The 8,322-nt window shown below is 35.8% G+C and overlaps 1 protein-coding gene across 1 annotated transcript in view; it reads right to left on the bottom strand.

Moving 5' to 3' along the window:
• The window catches only part of LOC106471509 (homeobox protein prospero-like), a gene marked incomplete at its 3' end in the record, with an annotated part of 22,520 nt that extends 15,966 nt beyond the window's left edge, over positions 1-6,554 (bottom strand). Inside the window, exon 1 of the mRNA XM_022400118.1 lies at positions 6,274-6,554. The remainder of the gene's footprint in view (positions 1-6,273) is intronic.
• Positions 6,555-8,322: the final 1,768 nt, after the last annotated feature.

The raw sequence follows: 8,322 nt of genomic DNA, 5'->3' as shown, positions 1-8,322 counted from the left end.
TAAAGTAACATTAAATTAAAATTACATTAAACTAAAATTACGTTCAATTAAAGCAACTTTAAATGAAAGTAATGTTAAATTAAAGTAACATTAAATTAAAATTACATTAAACTAAAATTACGTTCAATTAAAGCAACTTTAAATGAAAGTAATGTTAAATTAAAGTAACATTAAATTAAAATTACGTTAAATTAAAATGACAATAAATTAAAGTAATGTTAAATTAAAATTTACGTGACAAACACAACCGGTATAAATTCGCGGTGGAACAACATGTATCAGAACTACCTTTTGACATTGTTTGGTGTTTCGTAGGTATTGAGATGCCACCGAGAATTCTTCGCTTTTGGGTTAGGTATGTATCAGCCCTTTCCAGCGCAATATATTCGTACACTCAGATCATAAATATGTGATCAGATCGAGGATTTTGAATTTCAATAACGAATGTATTCCTTTTACTTAATGGTATTGGAAAGGAATATAGATGAACTTGAGGTACCAGGACCATCTAAAAACGTATCTATAACAAGTCTTATTCTTTGGGCGTGTAATAGGTGAGAATCAAGAACAAAAACTTTATCGGCTAAAGCTGTTTACGGGTCAAAGGCAACAGTCCGAAATTCAACCGTCACATACTTGAATCCATACGAATACACACTGGTCAAGTTGCCGGAGACAAACTTTATAAATTTATGTGTGATCGGACTGTTAAAATGGGCGCTGGGAATTCGTTGTATTCGTACACTAGATGTATTGTGTAAAATAATTTAGGGAAGAGGGGGTGCTTTGAATATTACTGTCGTATGACGTACTTTTTTCCGATAGAGCCTATACTGTAAGACTATTTTCAAGGTCGTCAGATAGAGCATGGTGACATGAACTGTAACGACGTGGTGAGGCTCCAAAATCCTTTTAATATAACGTACTCAACCTCTGTATTTGTAATGCGCAAGTTATATTGTTGAAACATAATGTTATGTGTCCAGTGCAAGTTTTGTAAACATGTCGTTTGTGAAGTATAAGTTTACTTAATTTGGAGTGACTATGAACATGATTATATTATCACATAACTAAAATATACACTCCACCGCAATTCGATAGAAATATAATTTGGTAATAATTGAGCCATTTCAAATGTCATTTGCCACCCTGTTTATTTTGATTTTCCAGAAGTTTTCAGTTAGTTACGAGCCCATGCACGGTCACCAGACCCTAGTAAAGAAATTTCATCAGTGGCCATTCATCTGTCTCACGTTTACCCAGAGCCGGAACCGGAAACTGTCGGCTGAAGAGACATGATTCAGGTGTGGTTTGACTTTACGTTGTGGAACTACATACAATACACCTTCATTTACACACCCGTCTTGTTTGTTTATTTGTTTCATTTCGTACAAAGCTACACGAGGGCTATTTGCTCTAGCCGTCCCTAATTTTGAAGTGGTAGTCTAGATGGAAGGCAGCTTGTCAACACCACTCACCGCCAACTCTCGGACTACGTGGGATTTTACAGAGTGATTATATATATTTTGGCTTACTGGAATGTATACCACAGAACCTCAGCTCCACAGACCGGTACACCAACCAATGGGCCACGAACGATTCTGCAGAGTCTGGTATCAGTTTCAAAGTATTTTTGGTAGCCACAGTAGAAGTATAATTAACAATTATAGTAAGAAATAATTGCTATTGACGGATAATCAATTCTCTGACAAATTACAGCCACAAAAAACTAATTTTTAATTTGATAATAATACTGACAATGAGAAAAACAGCAACATTGACCTTATTCTTTTAAAACTAGGTTTAAAACAGAGGTTTTAACCAATCAGAAACACGTGCCACGAGCAAACACTTGGTACAGCTATGACCAGTGTTCCTTGTTTTCGACTTTTACTGATGTTTATGGATTAAAGTATCACAACTTTAACCGATTTCAAAATGGTCATTTGGATATAGCTGTTCCTAAGTTTGAACTAGAACCAGATAGTCCACAGCATCCACCGCCAACTCTTTAAGTTACTCTTACCTGATAGAATAGTGGAAGTTGACTGCCACTCTGATAACGAACCTATGACCAAAATGCAAAGTGCGTTTATTTGGTAACGGGGCAGGGTTCATAGTCTGAGAACGCTAACCATCAGACCACGACCATCCCCTAATATAAACGAACAAAGTAAGGATATCTGAAGCAAGCATTTTTCGTTTGTCTTATGATTTTAAAAATTAAACATTATGAAAATAGTTTAAAATGTTAATATTTATATTAGTTTGCTAACTCTATTCGATCCTTCACTTTGATTTTCTTTTGTAAAATTAAAGAACAAAATTCCTTATAAAACAACCTACAATACAGAACCTCTAGTACGATATATTGCCTGAAGTGGCGTTCCAGTCGAAAGGAAATCTTCGTGTGTCTTGTTCCCTGTGTGAGAATCTCATCTACTCAAGCAGAAGTTCCTGCTCGAAGTCTACAGACTGTAACTGTCAATCTTAACTGACGTTAATAAGACCAAGCTATACTATAAGATAACTAGGGTGGGGATTCACGAACTGTTATTTTTACCCGGGAGGACTTAAAGGTGAAGATAAACGATGCTTTCCGGCCGGACAAAGTAAATATTACCTAAGTGAGCGATTTCCGGGAGGGGCACTCCCTGTTTTTTTGTTTTTTCTGCTCCCTTGATTGTATTTAGTAGCAGGTTTCCGCCGCTGTGCTAATCACGTATTGAATAAAACGTAAACAATCCATTTGCTCAGAAACTGCCGAATAAAGTTTAAAATAGAACTTTCCAAGAATGACCAGAACATTTACCATGTAGTACAAGAACAAGAGTAAACTCTCGGAGTCTGTGGTTACTCTAGTAGAACAGCCACGTAACTTTCCAAGAATGACCTGAACATTTACCATGTAGTACAAGAACAAGAGTAAACTCTCGGAGTCTGTGGTTACTCTAGTAGAACAGCCACGTTTTAAACTGTAAAACTCTGTACTTAGATTTGTCTTCACCTAAGAAACTCCAAAGAAAACATTACCCGATGACGTCATTTGTTGGTTGAGTCACGAATAAAAATATACTCATTTTGAACCCGACCTTTGACCTGATGAAACTATCACATTACTTCAGGAATAGATATTTATCGTGACCGTGGCTTCAGAGGTCATCTTAGTGCAAAATCAAATCCACTAGCTCGCAACACAAAACCATCGAACAAGGTTTTTTTGAACCCAGTTCAGAATGAGTGATATTGTCAAAGGGCTTATCCTCTGACTGGAAGCAACTAAAACATATTTTATAAATCGATCTCTTTCTTTCTTTTTAACGGTTTGATTCATGTACATGAATGCATGCAATGAACAAAAGAAAGCCTCTTGTTAAAATAAAACCGTTCAAAGCACTAAAAACTAGAGTTAAAGCACTAAAGATATGAGCCAAGCTTAGCTGTTACCCAACTAACACAGAAAGCCAGGATTTTAATTGTGCAGAAATGAATAAATGGTGGTGACCTTACATGTAGGTATGTCACTACACTTACACAAAAAGTTCGGAACGTCAGTTATCTAGATACAGGGTATAACTGTGTTATCACAAATACAAACGAACTCTGATACCTTAGTTGCATAAGAACGAAGTTTAACTATTTTACAACGGCAACACACAAGACTTGTTACATTACAACTATATCAATGAACAAATAACGAGCTGGATAGAAATTAAGTATAACTGTTAGGTTCTCCAGTACATGTGCTTCTGTTAACAATTGCAACGAATACGTAATCAATTGTAAACACCTGCAATAAATACGAGATCCACTGTTAACAGCTGCAACAACAATGAGCTTTATTAAGAGCTGTAAAAAAGACAGGATCTACCGTTAACCTCTGCAACAAAGACAGGAACTACTGTTAACAGCTGCAACAAAGGCAATATCTACTGTTAACAGCTGCAACACAGACAAGACTTACTGTTGACAGCTGCATCAAATACAGGATCTACTGCTAAGGACTGCAACAAAGACGGAATTTACTGTTAACCGCTGCAAAAAAAAAAGACATGATCTACTGTTAACAGCTGCAACAAAGGCAATATCTACTGTTAACAGCTGCAACGAAGACAAGACTTACTGTTAACAGCTGCAACGATGACAAGACTTACTGTTAACAGTTGCAACAAAAGACAGAAACTACTATTAACAGCTACAACATATATTGGATCTACTGCTAACACTGTTTGAAAGGCAGAATTTACTGTCAACAGCTGCAATAAAGACATGATCTACTGTTAACAGCTGCACCGAAGACAATATATACTGTTATCAGCTGCAAACAAAAGACCAGATCTACTGTTAACACTGCAAGAAAGACAGAACCTAATATTAACAACTGCAACAAAGACAGGATCTGCTGTTAATAGCTGTACCAAAGACAATACCTATTGTTATCAGCTGCAACAAAAGACCGGATCTACTGTTAACAGCTGCAACAAAGACAAGATCTACGCTAAAACTTCAAGAAAGACAGGATCTACTGTTAACAGCTGCAAAAAGGACAGAATCTACTATTAACAGCTGCAACAAAGACAGTATCTATTATTAACAGCTGCAACAAAGATATGAACTACTATTAACAGCTGAAATAAAGAGAGGATCTACTGCTAACACTGGAAGAAAGACAGAATCTACTGTTGAAATCTCCATCAAAGACAGGATCTATTGCTAAGGGCTGCAACTAAGACAGGATCTATTGTTAACTGCTGCAACACAGACAGGATCTACGATTAACAGCTACAATAAAGACATGATCTACTGTTAACAGCTGCAATAAAGACGTGATCTACTGTTAACAGCTACAACAAAGACAGGATCTACTGCTAACACTGCAAGAAAGACAGGATCTACTGTTAACAGCAGCAACAAATACAGGATTTACTGTTAACAGCTGCAACAAAGAGGGAACCTACTTTTAACAGCTGCAAGATAGACAGGACCTATTGTTTACTTGCTACAAGAAACATAAGTGTATTTTGTCAGCTTTAGTAAATAACGTCATAATCAAAGCTTAGTTTTTGTTTTTGGGGTCATTAAGCTACCAAAATAAGCGTTTTCCAAAACTCTGCCTATTTTTTATATTGTAATGTGACACTCTAAACCTATAAACACGTTTTTTTGTATGGCGGATTTTATTTATTTGTAGGTGGTATTGGAACCTAATGGTATTAACGTATGTCATTAGAGAGTGCCAAATCGAGTACAATCAGTAAATATATGTATGAGAAGCATACTTAAGAAGGGTTGCATCCCCTGAAGAAGCACTGGAGTGGAGTTTCAACCCCTGGTGACTTACATATCTATAAAAACACACACCAGCATAGGTTTCATTCTATGGTGCCTTACATCTCTATGATAAACATCCTAGTGTGGGGTTGCATCTATTACGATGAAGATGTACATTTCGTCATCCGACCACGTTTGATTATATACGTTTCTGACACAGAACATTTAAAGGTGTGTGTGGGGAGGATTACGATAAAGATTATCATCATCTTGCCATGTTGGGTTAAACACAGAACATTTAAAGGTGTGTGTGGGGAGGATTACGATGAAGATTATCATCATCTGGCCATGTTGGGTTAAACACAGAACATTTAAAGGTGTGTGTTGGGGAGGATTACGATAAAGATTATCATAATCTGGCCATGTTGGGTTAAACACAGAACATCTAAAGGTGTGTTTGGGGAGGAGTACAATGAAGATAATCATCATCTGGCCATGTTGGGTTAAACACAGAACTTCTTATGTACGTTTCCTGTCCGTTGTCTAGCTCAAAGTTACAGGAGAGTACGTTAAAAATGACACAGTACATTTATATAACTGAATATAAATGTCTTTCTTATCGGCGATTAAACAAATAGAAATTCCATTCTCCCCCTCCCTCCCCCCCGAAAATAAATATGTATAATCATGTAGCATGAAACCATCTCTTGTTGTTCTCCTTGAAAACAAACCAATCGGTCTGACAAAAAGAAAATCATTATTAAGAAATATATATATAATTAAAAATCTACATTGTATCAACATAATTTTGATGTTAATTTCTTGTTTTAATATTTTGACTTTGAAATAAAAACGACTTCTAGCTTTGGACTGCGTGGTCAAACAAGGATGACCTGATCATCCGATGTAAGTCCCACGTACTTATGTAAATCTAAAAGACCAGTTGACAAAGTTGTTTGTCAGCTGTAAGAGGAACCAACAAACAACTAAAAATAAACTTACCTGACTTGTTCAACGATCCATTCAGTTAAAGCGTAGTTTTAGCTTGGGTTTAAATGTAGTTAATACTAGTATAATTACACCCTACATGGGACAGTTCGTATTTCCTGATTTTCATAAACCGAGTTCCCGACCATTTGTAATCTCGCACCAGAAAATGTTTACTCAGAATAACGAGTCGTCTAAATAAGTTGACTGTACCTTAAGCCTAACATCATGGTTCCATAAAAGTCGAAACTGTTTCATGTCATCGTGCTGCTGTCACTCTTTTACTACTAGTATATACCTTTACTTGAAGATAAATATTTTGACTTTATGGACAGGCGGCTCTCCAATGATCCAGTCAACAACAAAAGATTAGATTAGATAGCTGAAGGTGAAGTAGATACGACGAGGGTATCGTCGAGCTAAGATCTCTAAGCACGTGCAGATATATCGTGAGACAAACATTACTTTCGGAGTTTAAAAACGAAACTGATGTCAGAAGTTAAATCATCGCGACAAGATAACCTCGTGATTACACACCGTGTAATGATTTAAAATAATTGAACTTATTCTCACATAAACATGGCATAAAATATCCCTGGTTTATCGTACTGATTATTTGTTCGTTTCAGAGCAAAGCCACACAATGGTCTTTCTGCGCTATGTCCATCGGCTGGAATTAAGCCCCGAATTTTAGCGTTGTAAGTCCGTAAACTTACCGCTCATCCACCAGGAGCTTATGGAATTGAAGTAGTCAACTTTTCCGAGCAAAGAATAATAAAAGTACTCACGGGTGGTTCTTCAAGGAATTCAGCCAAAATAAAATAAAAATAGTCACTGGTAGTTCTTCAAGGTATTCAGTCCAAATAAAATAAAGATAGTCACTGGTAGTTGTTCAAGGAATTCAGCCCAAATAAAATAAAAATAGTCTCGGATAGTTCTTCAAGGAATTCAGCCCAAATAAAATAAAAATAGTCACTGGTAGTTGTTCAAGGAATTCAGCCCAAATGAAATAAAAATAGTCACTGGTAGTTGTTCAATGAATTCAGCTGAAATGAAATAAAAATAGTCACTGGTAGTTGTTCAATGAATTCAGCCCAAATGAAATAAAAATAGTCACTGGTTGTTGTTCAATGAATTCAGCCCAAATGAAATAAAAATAGTCACTGGTTGTTGTTCAATGAATTCAGCCCAAATAATATAAAAATAGTCACTGGTAGTTCTTCAAGGAATTCAGCCCAAATAATATTAAAATATTCACTGGTAGTTTTTCAAGGAATTCAGCCCAAATAATATAAAAATAGTCACGGGTAGTTCTTCAAGGAATTCAGCTCAAAGAAATTAAAAATAGTCACGGGTAGTTCTTCAAGGCATTCAGCCCAAATAAAATAAAAATAGTCACGGATAGTTCTTCAAGGAATTCAGCCTAAATAATATAAAAATAGTCACTGGTAGTTTTTCAAGGAATTCAGTCCAAATAATATAAAAATAGTCACGGGTAGTTCTTCAAGGAATTCAGCCCAAATAATATAAAAATAGTCACGGGTAGTTCTTCAAGGAATTCAGCCCAAATAAAATAAAAATAGTCACGGGTAGTTCTTCACGGAATTCAGCCCAAATAATATAAAAATAGTCACGGGTAGTTCTTCAAGAAATTCAGCCCAAAGAATATAAAAATAGTCAGTGGTAGTTCTTCAAGGAATTCAGCCCAAAGAATATAAAAATAGTCACTGGTAGTTTTTCAAGGAATTCAGCCCAAATAATATAAAGATAGTCACGGGTAGTTCTTCAAGGAATTCAGCCCAAATAAAATAAAAATAGTCACGGGTAGTTCTTCAAGGAATTCAGCCCAAATAATATAAAAATAGTCACGGGTAGTTCTTCAAGGAATTCAGCCCAAATAAAATAGATATTTAGGATGTTTTACTTGATTTATTTTTTGATATTTCTCCTCGAGCTTTTATATAAAGTGAAAAGAATAAATGTGATGGTTTTGATTATATAAAAACACATTAAAAACGATATTTCACGGTACTTAATTCGTCCAGAAATTGTCCAGAAAGGAGT

Source organism: Limulus polyphemus, unplaced genomic scaffold (genome assembly GCF_000517525.1).
Source record: "Limulus polyphemus unplaced genomic scaffold, Limulus_polyphemus-2.1.2 Scaffold4666, whole genome shotgun sequence".
NCBI classification, from domain to species: Eukaryota; Metazoa; Arthropoda; class Merostomata; order Xiphosura; family Limulidae; genus Limulus; species Limulus polyphemus.
Note: the sequence above shows the minus strand (reverse complement) of the source record. Positions and strands in the feature narration are given on the sequence as shown.